Source organism: Cyprinus carpio, chromosome B3, assembly GCF_018340385.1.
Source record: "Cyprinus carpio isolate SPL01 chromosome B3, ASM1834038v1, whole genome shotgun sequence".
Classification (NCBI taxonomy): Eukaryota; Metazoa; Chordata; class Actinopteri; order Cypriniformes; family Cyprinidae; genus Cyprinus; species Cyprinus carpio.
Genome location: NC_056599.1, coordinates 8,472,158 through 8,484,780, shown reverse-complemented (window position 1 = coordinate 8,484,780; position 12,623 = coordinate 8,472,158).

Genomic DNA, 12,623 nt, shown 5'->3' with positions numbered 1-12,623 from the left:
CACTGTTTACTGAGAGCTGAACGTGATTAAATCTCTATTAAATGAGTAATTTTATCAGCGTTTCCATCTGCAGTCTGTGTCCATGTGTGATAATCTACAGTGAACCAGAGATATTCAGCTTATGACCTGATCAAACTTTACAAAGGAACTGAGAAAACTTCATTATCAAGAGCTGTGTGATAAGATGAGTGTTGGAGAGAAAGATAAACCACGAATGGAGTAAATGAGTGGAACTCAGCAGGACAAATGTCTGTTTAAAGCTGTGTGTGTGTGTGTGTGTGTGTGTGTGTGTGTGTGTGTGTGTGTGTGTGTGTGTGTGTGTGTGTGTGTGTGTGTGTGTGTGTGTGTGTGTGTGTGTTTACACAGATGTAGAAATGGCCTGCAGCATCAGACAGACAGACAGACAGATCTGACCACCTACCGCTCACAGACTCAAGTGGAAACAGAGCTGCACTTCATTCACGCCACATTTTCAACACTTTACCCTTTCTTAAAACTCCTATATCTGCTCAGAGAAACCCTACCCCTAAACCTACCCCTCATACACAACTTGTTTTTTTGTTTTTTTGTTTTCATAAACTGCATTCTGTATAATTTATAAGCTTGCTTCTTCAAGGGGAAGAAACAAACAAAAAATTTCCCACCACTAGGTTAAAATGTACTTGTATTACTTGTGGGGATATTTCATAATGTAGGGAATACCATGTTGGATAGCTTTTTTTTTTTTTTTTTTTTTTTTTTTTTTGGGAATTGATTGAAATAAAACTGAAACAAAAATTTGAAATGTTGTAATAAAACACTTCAAGTTGCAGTGGTAAAATGAATGCCAAGTTCTGTCTAAAACTTTAGATGGTGCAGGGTGATGGGTCGTTAACATAAACTGTTAATATTCAAAGCATTAAATGACTTGGCACAAGCTGATTGGTTCAATTTACATAGGCAGCCAATAAGCTTGTTGTTTTATATTTAAAAGTCTGGTTAGTATTTCAGAGTTCCTCTGAAACCCTCCACCTTCCCCAGCTCCACCTGTATAGATCTGCTATGGGTTATTATACTGTATATGCTATTTGTGCAGCAGCAGTATGTCTTAGAGCTGTAAAGTCACTGTGAAGAGTGGCTCAGATCATTTGATGAGAAAAGTTTGAGGACATATTGAGATCTCTGACTGTTGACTGCTTGGCAAATCTGCTCACACATTGTTAAGATCTCTTCTAGAACTATATGTGTGAAAATACTCTGACACATCTGACAAGTGGGAACGTTCAGCAAAAGTCTCCAGTTTCCCAAGAGAAAGAGTTGAGATGTTACAGAGATCTTGTTTGTGTTTTTCTCCTCTGCAGAGTCTGAAGGGTCTCTGGTTTAAAGGTCAGATGAAGGTTTGCAGCACAGCAGATAAATGACTGACACAGACACACATTCCTTATCAGTTTCCCCTCAAACAGCAGCTCTTCAGCTGTGATCATGTGATCAATCTCTGCTGCTTCACGAGTATCACAGTGACTCATCATAATGAAAAATGAAATCACTGAAAAATAGAGTGACTCAAAAAGATTTTCACAGTGTTTCTCAATGCAGTTCACTTTAACACATTCATCATCCCTATTCCCATGAACTCAGTCATGTAACGCAATAAACGTTAGCTTAATATTTGAGAACAACAGAGCGCTTCAGACCTCACTACCACAATGCTGGGCTGTTGTGAGTTGTTGCCGGTGGTTGCTACACATTTGTCAAGACATTCAGTACATTCTAGTATCTGCATAGCTAAAAAATTCCATATCAATTCTGGCAGCCACCGAAAACTCCCTAGCAGCCTTCAAACAACCTAAAACACCATAGCAACCCATTAGCGACCCAAAATCCTTAACAACCTAATAATAACACTCTGGCAACCACCCAAAACACTCTAGCCACCTACTAATAACACCCTGGCAGGTACCCCAAATCCCTAGCAACCTCTAAGTAAAACAACCTAGTAATCACCTAGCAACCTGAAACACCAGAGCAACCCCCTAGCAACACTCTGGCAGCCACCCGCAACTCCATGGCAACCTCCATCCAATCCAAAACCCCCTAGCAACACTCTGGCAGCAAACCAAAACTCCCTAACAACCTCCAATAAATCACAACACACCCTAGCAACCTCCTAGCAACCCACAACACCATAGCAGACCCCTAGCAACAGTCTCTGGCAGCCACCCAAAACTCCCTAGCAACCCCCAAGCAAAGATAAAACACCATACCAACCCCCTAGCAACACTCTGGAAGCCACCTCAACTCCCTAACAACCTCCAAGCAAATCAAAACACCTTAACAACACTCTGGCAGCCATTCAAAACTCCCTAACAACCTCCAAGCAAATCAAAACACCCTAACAACACTCTGCAACACTCTGGAAGCAGCCAATCAAAACCAAAACTCCCCATAGCAACCCCCAAGCAACACACAAACACCATACCAACCCCCTAGCAACACTCTGGAAGCCACCTCAACTCCCTTACAACCTCCAAGCAAATCAAAACACCCTAACAACACTCTGGCAGCCATCCAAAACTCCCTAGCAACCTCAAAGCAAACACAAAACACCATACCAACCCCCTAGCAACACTCTGGAAGCCACCTCAACTCCCTAACAACCTCCAAGCAAATCAAAACACCCTAACAACACTCTGGCAGCCATCCAAAACTCCGTAGCAACCCCCAAGCAAACACAAAACACCATACCAACCCCCTAGCAACACTCTGAAAGCCACCTGAACTCCCTTACAACCTCCAAGCAAACAAAAACACCCTAGCAACACTCTGAAAGCCACCTCAACTCCCTAGCAACCTCCAAACAACACCAAACACCCTAGTAACACTCTGTCAGCCACCCATAACTACCTAGCAACCTCCGAACAACCCAAAACACTCTAGCAACACTCTGGCAGCCACCCAAAACCACTGATCTATATATGACTGGATCGCTCATCGCGTTCTAAACTGCCAGCAGGCAGTGAAGCCACTGGAAGTGTTCGATCCGCCATCTTACTAATCCCTACCGGCAGAGAGCACCATCGAGTCACATTCAAACCGCTGTCCTAAAATCACCCGATTTGAAGCAAATCAGTCAAACGGGACTAGTCTTTATGTTATGTGTATGTAAATTAATGTTTACTTCAGATGTTATCTGCAATGTTTATGGTCTTTTGGGGCAGTATAAGCGATATATTTAAACGTTTAGGTGGGTGTGTCTGCTGCACACTTATGACACAGGTAACGATCCAACACAAAATATAGCCTATTTCTTTATGAACATAATTATTCAGGAATTATTTAACATGAACGTATTAGTGTCAGAAATGGATTTGAATATATTATAATGAATAATACAATTATGTTGTTAATGTTGCTCTATAATGAAATGAAAAGCTTAACTTACTATCTTGGAAATAAAGCTTTATGTCTTTAAATCCGTACTGTATATAGTCAGTTATTTCTCTGAATAAATTCAGATTTCAGAATGAGCACTTTGTCATTTATTATATATGTCGAGGTCATATCCGTCTGATGTTTATCATGTTCATGATGTTTGCTACTGTAAAGAACGTAGGGTTTTAATAAGTAGGGGAAATTCCCGACATTTAAAAAAATAACCGCTTTCATGCCTAGGGTGTTTGCATTGTAATAACGTACAGAAATACTTCAGATTTATAAACGCTGACTTGCTAGGTGATGTTTTCTCATTAAAATCATACAATTTCCTATTAATTCAATAGAACGTTTACACACACTAGGGATTACCAATATGGCGGCGCGGCGGCTTCACTTTAATGACGTCATGAGCAATCCAGTTCTATATTATAGATCAGTGCCCAAAACTCCCTAGCAATCTCCAAGAAAACACAAACACCCTAGCAACTCAAAACACCATAGCAATCCCCTAGCAACATTTGGGCAGCCACCAAAACACCCAAGCAACCTCCTAACACCTCAAACATCCTAACAACCTCCTAGCACCCTCCACATAACCAAAAGCAGCCTAGCAACACTCTGACAGCCACCCAAAACTCACTAGCAGCCATCAAGCAACCTTAAACACCCTGCCAACCTCCAAGCACCCTAGCAATGATGTGATAGCCACCCAAAACTCCCTAACAGCCTGCAAAGAACCTAAAACACCCTAGCAACCTCTTTGCAACCAAAAAACATTCTAGCAACATTCTGGCAACCACCCAAAACTGCCTAGTAACCTCCAAACAACCACCCCCCCTCACCCCATCCCACGTAAATTAGCAACCTCCTAACAACCCAAAAAATCCTAGCAACACTCTGGCAACCACCCAAAACTCTCCAGCAACCTCCAAGCAACCACAAACCCCCTAGCAAACCCAAACACCACAGAAACCTTCAAGCAACATACCCACCAAAAACACCCTAGCAACCTCCCAGTAACCCAATAATCCTAGCAACCTCCTAATAACACTCTGGCACCCAAAACTCCCTTGCAACCCAAAACACCATAGTAACATTCTGGCATGCATTCACCCTAGAATCACTTCAACAACAGGCAGCACTGCACAGACTGAATTATGGTATGTTGCTGGTTTCCTGTGGTTTCGCTGCATGTCACTGGGGCTGTGTCGAGTGTTTGGCTTCAGTTCTGATCAGGTAAACTGCTGTGTCAGTAGGTGCTGACAGCTCCGACCCCCCACGGGACTCACGCTGACTGAGATTAGCGCTAATCCAGCCACATAATCTGACTCAGGCGCAGGGAATGGTGAAAGAGTGTAACCCCAATTCACTTCCTCTGCCTGCTGAGGATGTCCTGAGCTGTTTTTTTTTGTATGTGTGTGTGTGTTCGCTCCCAGTTTCACTGAACGACAGCAGCAGTCATGTGCACCACCATCATGGTCCTGAGCACCATTGCTCTCCTGCTGCGACAGATGTTCATCAACCGTGTCAAGCCGTGAGTCCACATCACTCTCTGTAGGATCAGAACAAAAAAATTGCATAGACTGTGATGTAAAACAGTAAAAATGTGTTGTTGTTGTTGTGTGACAGGAGCCATTTCTATCTGAACTGATTCTACTGTCGTACCTAATGTAATAAAAGTGATTCAGTCATATTGTTTACAAATTAATTTTTTTGTGTACATAATCTTCAGTTAAACAATACATTTCATGCAACAATCTCCGCTTCCCAATAATATCATTTAATGTTGTAATATAAGAGACAAATGTGACCCTGGACCACTAAAGTATCACAGATATATTTGAAGCAATATCCAGCAATACATTGTATGGGTCAAAATTATTGATTTTTCTTTTATGCCAAAAATTATTAGGATATTAAGTACAGATCATGTTCCAAGAAGATATTTTATAATTTTCCTGCTATAAATATATCAAAACTTATTTTTGATTAATAATATGCATTGCCAAGGACTAAATTTGTACAACTTTAAAGGCAATTTTCTCAATATTTTGATGTTTTTTGCACCCACAGATTCCACATTTTCAAATATTGTCAAAACCTTTCATATGATGTATAAATCTCAATGTTTAAAAAAACTTATATTTATGACTGGGTTTGTCATTCAGGGTCACAAATATGATTCAAACTTTCAATCATGCAAAATGGGTTCCTTAAAAGAGAAAATTAAAACAGAAAGGACACATTTTAAAATGGTAACATATTTTAGTATATATTTCATATAATACATTTTAATATATTTATATATATATATATATGACTTTTCATACTTATGTGATAACATATAAATAATATTTATATTCAAATATTTATTGTAATTATTGAAAATGATAAAAGTGAAAAGTGAAAAAAAAGTGACGTGACATTCAGCCAAGTATGGTGACCCATACTCAGAATTCGTGCTCTGCATTTAACCCATCCGAAGTGCACACACACAGAGCAGTGAACACACACACACACTGTGAACACACACCCCGGAGCAGTGGGCAGCCATTTTTATGCTGCGGCGCCCGGGGAGCAGTTGGGGGTTCGATGCCTTGCTCAAGGGCACCTAAGTCATGGTATTGAAGGTGGAGAGAGAACTATACATGCACTCCCCCCCACCCACAATTCCTGCCGGCCCGAGACTCGAACTCACAACCCTTCGATTGGGAGTCCGACTCTCTAACCATTACGCCACGACTTCCCCAAAATGATGTATGTATATATTAAAATAGTACACTAAATTGTAACATTTGTTATTTTAACATAATTCATTCGTTGTATAATTATATTTTACAATATAGAAAAATAATAATATAAAAACAAAAAAATATATTCATATATTCAAAAAGAATCAAATAGTATTTAAAGACATTATTATATTTATATATTTATATATATTATATATATTATATATATTTATATAATTACAATAATATAATATAATATATATAATAAAATATAATATAAAATAATATAATATAATATAATAATTACTACATGGGACCAACTCCTCATGTCACACAATTTGTGTTCCTCATGTAAAGCACAAGAGATTTGATTTACAAATGAATTCAGAGTCAGCATGTTACTAAGCATTAAAAATATACAGAACAGACAAATATACACTAAAGTAGTTTACTCAAATTATCCACCATTTTGAATGACTTTCTTTTTTGCGTCAAGCTCAGTGCTTTCTGGGATTGCTTTCACTATGAAGAACACATGTGATGCTGCTTTAGGATTTAGCTACAAGAATAAAACTTATAAAGCAATGTAATTGCTGCCTACATTTTAAAGCAGACCGCCCTGATGCCTTAAAATGCTATCTAGATAGGGAGCTCAGCAGGTTTTAAAACAGAGCTTGTAATGTATTTTTGAGAGTTATCACAGGTTTATTTTTTCTGTCCATATCTCCAGACAGCCAGATGTGAATGGGACAAAGGAAAAGCCGCATGAGAACGATGCAACACCTTCAGAAAAATAATGATAAGAGACATCATTCATCCAGCTGAGACTGTGAGCACAGAAAGAAACTCAGTACAGCCAGGGAGGATCTTCTCAGGGACACTTTCACAAAGTAAACGTTCATCCTGAAATATTTAAGAGCATTGTCAGATTGAATACAAGGCAACACGCGTGCAGCGCACACAAAAGAGAGAATTCAAAGAGAGGAAAAGGGTTTTGTGCGACTCCACTGGACGACTGCATTTCCAGCACAGCAAGGATGGTTTGAACTGGACACAGGAGGAATAATAACATCTGTGGAAATGTGCTTTCAGGACTGGATGCCATGAACTTGCCTGCTCCATTTTAGAGCTATAAGTGCTGTCCATGGCTGAACATGGATGCAGCGCCCTGTAAATCATTCATACACAACAACCGGCCATCAGCTGCTTGCAGGACTGGACCAACAGAGACCTTCATCATCACCAACACCATCTTCATCCAGATATGTTATTAACTGACACGAGAGAAGGAAAGAGTATGTCACTGAAAGAGTTTTAAATGAGTAATAGAGGCTCGTCTGATGAGCTCCTCGCTGGAGGAGGCAGTTAAGTGCATGAAACATTAATGCCTTCACATGTCAGCTCTTTCTGTGGATGTGAGTGTGTGTTTACCTCGCTTCAGTGATCACACACACACACACGTACACACACACCTGCTCCACAGCAGTCCGTTCTTCAGCTCAGTGCACTAGTTTCCTGGAATGGTCAATCCAAATTAATTGTTTCTTATAGTCCATTTAATTAATTTCATTAATGAGACCTCTTTAATATCTCAATAGTTTCTCTTAGCAATGACATTAAATGAAGATCAATCTTCATTTAATCAAACTTAATTTCTCCTTATTTTCTCCTTAGTTTTTCTCCTGGGGCCCTCAGTAATCCACTAAAGGCCATCTTCACCACATAAAAAAATGCTTTGGTAAATAATTATTATAACAAGTCATAATTATGAGATAAAATGTAAACATTATGAAATATGAAACCATAATTATATCAGTTGTGAGCTAAAAACTGATGGTTAAAATTAAGAGATATTAAGCCATAGTAATGAGACCAGAAGTCATAATTATCACAGCCAAAATTATGAGATAAAACTTGAAATGACAGTCAAAAATATGAGATATGTCACAATTATGAGACAAAAAGTCATAATTATGAGACATAAAGCCAAAATTGTCATTCAAAATTGTGATAAAAACTTCAAACTATGACAATCAAAATTATGAGATAAAATTATGAGTCACAATTAATAGATAACAACTAAAACTATTAGATAAGTCACAATTATGAGACAAAAGTCATAATTATGAGACAGAAAACCAAAATGATGTAATTCAAAATTGAGATAAAAACTATAAACTATGACTATCAAAATTATGAGATAAAAACCTGAAATTATGAGTCACAATTAATAGATAACTAAAACTAAGATAAGTCACAATTATGAGACAAAAATTCATAATTATGAGATTTTAAATTATGAGATGTAACAATTATGAGGTAAAAAATCTAAATAAAATACTAAGCCATAATTAGGAGAAAAAAGTCTTTAAAAGTCAAAATTATGACAGTGAAAATACATAATACAACATAAAAAGTATAGTTATAAGAAGTCAAAATTGTACTATATCATACTTAAGTGAGAAGATACTAAGCCACAATAATGAAACAGTCAAAATTGAAATACAAAGTAAAAATTATTAGTCAAAATTGAGATTATTATGATAATTATCATAAAAAGATAATTATGACTTAAAAAGTCAGACATTTTTATTCATAATGACTTTAATGATGAACTCAATTTTTTTTTTTTTTTTTTTTGGATTTAGGCTTCAATACACACGTTTATCTCATAGATATTCAGAAGAGATCTCAATAATGTCTCACAGTGTGCTCATTTTTGCCAAGACACCAAAGTCTCAATTCAAACTCAAATATTTCCTATCAAATGATCTCAGCTGCACCACATTTAGATAATTCTGTCTATTTTATTTCTCTTAATGAATTTCAGAAGAAATGTGAGAATAATGAGAATAACTTAATACTTAAACTAAACAGAAGTGAGAATATAACTAAAGAACTCCATTAAGTCATCTGAGAGGTAAACATTAACATTAAAATCTTCCTTTGCTCATGTAACTCTGGTCTCTGAGCGACATGGACTGTGAAAACAGAAAGCACAATTTACAAATAATGAGTTTCCAAATAACACAGGTGCTCTTTGGACACAAGGTTTATGCCTCAGAATTCATAATTATTTGTCATTGAAGGTCTGACCAGCTCAAACTCTCCTGAGAGAGAATCAGAAAACACAGCAGCACTCGAGAGAGAAACTCGAACGTTCCTGGATTCAATCCCAGGTGTCTTACAAGAGCCCGCAAACCTCAGATTCCACAGACGTACACGAGACGCAAATAAAGTTTCAATCTGCCATATGTTTATGATCTCAAACAAGGAAACATCTTGTAGAGTCCATAAACACACAGATGGAGGTCCAGGAGATGATTAGGGTCTGGATGAAAACGGACATCTTGTACCAAAAAGTCCATTATCTTCCACAATAAAGGCACAAATAAAATCATTAATAGAGCACTATTAAATATTTGATAAACTATTAGTAAAAAAATATAGTAAATCGAAAAGTACTTTCTGTAAATAATTAAGCTCAGACCCTGTTACCAACATTTGTAAAATAAAATGATTAAACAAATATTGTTCTTTAAGAACATAAACACAAAATTACAAAACTGCAAAGCAACTTTTGGTCCCAAACTTGTGATTCATAATTAATTTAATTTAATTTAATTTAATTAATACAAATTTGCATGTGTATCTGCCATGTTTTAAAAGTTTGTAGCCTACTCTTTTGGTGGAATGTGAAAACAATTTATTTGAACCCAACTGAACGTTTTAATTAGAACAATAAAATTAGTTATGAGCAAGGAAATATGACCTAGTTTAATATGTTTCTCAAGAGTGATTTTATTGTTGTCTTCCAGTATATACTATTATAGAACACTGAATAGATGGTCATAAGACTAAAAACTTGAATTAACTAATAACTTAATAGTTTGCTTTAATGAAAAAAGCCTTTATTCTGATGTACATGTAATAAGGAAGTAATAGGAAGTAGCTACATGCATAATTCATGAATTTGACCCACGGGTGTTTTGAGATTGACACATAATTAATGTCATTAGAGTTCCCAGCAGCAACACTCATAATAAAACACATCTCGAATGATCCAAAACGTTCATCTTCACACAGACCGTTGTGTTGAAATATTGTGTTTTCCCGTCTCTAGGGTTTTGAATGCGCTTTACGGTAAATAAACGCCTGAATCATTTTCTGGACAATGTAAAGTCATTGTGTCTGGGAATGTGAATGTGTGTGTGTGTGTGTGTGTGTGTGTGTGTGTGTGTGTGTGTGTGTGTGTGTGTGTGTGTGTGTGTGTGTGTGTGTGTGTTCGTGTGAAAGCAGCTGCTGGGATCCTGCGGGATATTTGAGGGTCTTCAGGACACAAACCCCTCACTTAATTCATTTGAAATGTGACACGGGTCTCGTGTGTTAAATCAGTCTGCGCGTGTCACACTAAACTCACTTCTCTAGCCTTCCTGGAGTTGAACAGATTCGACATGTTTTCACATCGATTTAGTTTGTAATGTGGTCAAATCTATCAAACACAGCAAATGGTCTTAAAAAAAAAAAAAAAATAAAACTTTACTTTTTGTATAATAAAAATTTTAATCTGAAAAAAAAAATCTGGTTAATCATCTGTGAAAGAGTCATTTTATAATCATGCAATAATTAGAATGCACAGAAATTCCAAATGTTTTCATAATTCTGCTGATGTCGGAACGCACAAATTCGTCCAGTTATATGAATACAACAATATTCTTGACTGAAAACAATACAAACAACACAGAATTAACACACTCTTTACCTTCTCAAAAAATTATCAAGTCAACCACTTAATAAATGTTCACAATGTACATTAATGTTTTTTTTCATAAACAAAATATTATTCATGCAAGTTTCTGCTTGGGTAAATCTGCTTTTAAAGTAAAAGACAAGAACAGAAAGAGAGCTGCAGTCTCCATCTGCTGGTAGTCAGCTATTACAAGACGAGCAACTCGATTACTATTTTCTTTCTTTCTTTCTTTCTTTTTCAAATGTTGACAAAACTATCGCAAAGATGGGGAGAAATTGCCCAGTACGTCTTATAAATATTAATATAGGGTGAATAATATAGTTTCATCATTTAATAACAACAATACCAATGTTAAAAAGCAAAAATAAACAATTCCCCCCAGAAATAAAAGTCAAAGTATTTAGTCAAAATAAAAAATATGTAATTATATATATATATATATATATATACATATATATATATATATATATATATATATATACATACATACATACATACATACACACATACACACACACACACACACTTATATATATATATATATATATATATAAGGAACTTGATGCAACTCTAAAACTAATTACTTCCTCCAATTTCAGTGCTCAGATATATTCAGTTAAACTGATGGATCTAATTAAATTTGGTCCTGAGTCCTGACTATGTAAATATTAAACTTAAACTAATTTTGTTTAGAACAACCCTTCAATATGGCGGCCATGACTGTTTTCACTCAGAAGTGCCCTTATTAATCAAACTTTATCTAAGGTAATCTCTCTTTTTATTTGATGAAGGTGTTATTATTGTTGTTGTTATTATTTTGCTGTTTTATTCAGTTTATTCCCAGTTCCAGAATACCAGTAGAAAGTGCTAGATGAGCCATTTATCAAATAAAGCTCAGACATGGTGCAAACAAAGAGTTATTGTGCCATGTAGACTTCATTGATTATCATGGCAGTGTTCCAAGAGTGCAGAAAGCTAACATAAGCCTCACAAACAAAGCTTCTTTTTATCCATAAGATATGTAGGCTACCAACTTTACAAACCTCATACACGTTTGGTTTAGAGGTTCACTTGCATCCAAAAACAATGTTCATGCAGATAGACTAGTAATAATCAGAAAATATCTGGCAACACAAAAAATGTGGTTGATAATGACAGATAACAGAGAGAGAGAAAGAAAACTATAATAAGGATATTTTTATTAAAACAATAACTTGTTGGAGTGGTGTGCTGACCTCTGACTAAGATATTTGTCACCTAATGAAGGTGGTGTACTGATCGATGAGGAGGACTGCAAGAAAACAGCTGATGATCCTGCTGATGAAGCTGCTGCCAAACAGATCACGCTTCTTTAGTTTGAGAGCTTTCCTAGAAATGTCAGCTTTGTCTTATGTGTAACAACTATTCCTTACCAGTGCTATCAGAGCTGAATCGAGGTATGTTCGCGATGTCTCAAGGATCAGCAGACAATTAGTGCACATTTTTTAAATGTTTTTAACAAAAAGGAATAGGCCTAATGAGTTAATTAATGGTAGTCAAAACTCACTTCAGATATTTCAAAATACCAAAAAATAGCTGGAGCTAGTGAATGTTGTAAATGCAAAATAAACAATATAAACCTTTGTAACCAAAAGCCTAGTTTCATACTAAATAATTACATTTTAGTTTTACTATGAGGAGAAAACTGGCTTCTGTCAGTGAAAGCTGTCACTGCTCGAATGTAACAC